Here is a 1,374-nt window from a genome sequence, read left to right as displayed (position 1 = left end):
GAAAATACTGTGTTTGAATCACTTGTTATTAGTTTGATGACTGCAGTGACTTTTACCAGCCTCTCTGGTGTAATTTCCCTTAAAATCAAGTATTTTTGTAAGATTTAGCCTCAGCCTCATCATATAATATAGTAGAGAAGAGGCTTCAGTTCAACAAATATGGAGTCCCTGCTCTGTGGTAGCCACTGAGTGTATGAAAATGAATTCAAACAAGTGAACAAGACTAAAGGGAACAAGCACATCCTCTGGAACCATTATGTTCTCTTGTCATAACTGCTACTAACCAAGAATTAAGGCAGCTGTGGTGTGCACATGTGTTGAGCCTAAGTGCTCAGGTGAGCTGCTGACCTTGTAATGGAGCTGGACCCTAGGCGGCCTTCTCAGAATAGACCCCCCACCCATGTCCCCTACCTGCCTTTTGTCTGCAAAAAAATTTTAATCAAAGGATAAACTTAATCAGAGAAATAAGAAAATGCAGAAAGAAAGGAAAATAGTCAGGCAAGACCAAATAATAATATTTAGCCATTAAGCAAAGTCAAGGACCTTTAGTTCTTCCTCAAGGACTGTAGATAATATTCTGAGCCATGTCCTCTGAGCTGCCTTGCAGACACTCACCAAGTAGAAGAAGTTACCTGTATGCTGCCCACAAGCACATGGACCCCAGATTGGTTGGAACCAGAAGGTTGATGTTGATTTCCAATTACCTCAGCACCAACCATCAGAAGAATGTCTACAAACTGATCATACACCTTCAGCACTGGAAGACTCCTCACTACACATTCTGGGGTGGAACACACAGTCTTAGGGGCATCAGTCCACTATGGCCCCCTTTGCCTGACAAAGCCATAAAGCTGTTTCTTTCTACTTCACCCAGAACTCTGTCTCTAAGCTTTAAACCATTACCTGTGTACTGAGGCCAGATTTCAACAATAACCTTTGGCCTTAAAATGTAAGCAGAATTTGCTATCCCCTGAATAGATGGGGAAACAGCAGAAACAGTGTCAGACTTTATTTTTGGGGACTCTAAAATCACTGCAGACCGTGATTGCAGCCATGAAATGAAAAGACACTTACTGCTTGGAAGGAAAGTTATGACCAACCTAGATAGCATATTCAAAAGCAGAGATATTACTTTGCCAACAAAGGTCAATCTAGTCAAGGCTATGGTTTTTCCGGTGGTCATATATGGATGAGAGAGTTGGACTGTGAAGAAAGCTGAGAGCCAAAGAACTGATGCTTTTGAACTGTGGTGTTGGAGGAGACTCTTGAGAGTCCCTTGGATTGCAAGGAGATCCAACCAGTCCATTCTGAAGGAGATCAGCCCTGGGATTTCTTTTGAAGGAATGATGCTAAAGCTGAAACTCCAGTACTTTG

The sequence above is a fragment of the Bison bison genome, unplaced genomic scaffold (genome assembly GCF_000754665.1).
Source record: "Bison bison bison isolate TAMUID 2011002044 unplaced genomic scaffold, Bison_UMD1.0 scf7180017864530, whole genome shotgun sequence".
In the NCBI taxonomy this organism is placed as follows: Eukaryota; Metazoa; Chordata; class Mammalia; order Artiodactyla; family Bovidae; genus Bison; species Bison bison.
This window is presented reverse-complemented; position numbering follows the sequence as displayed.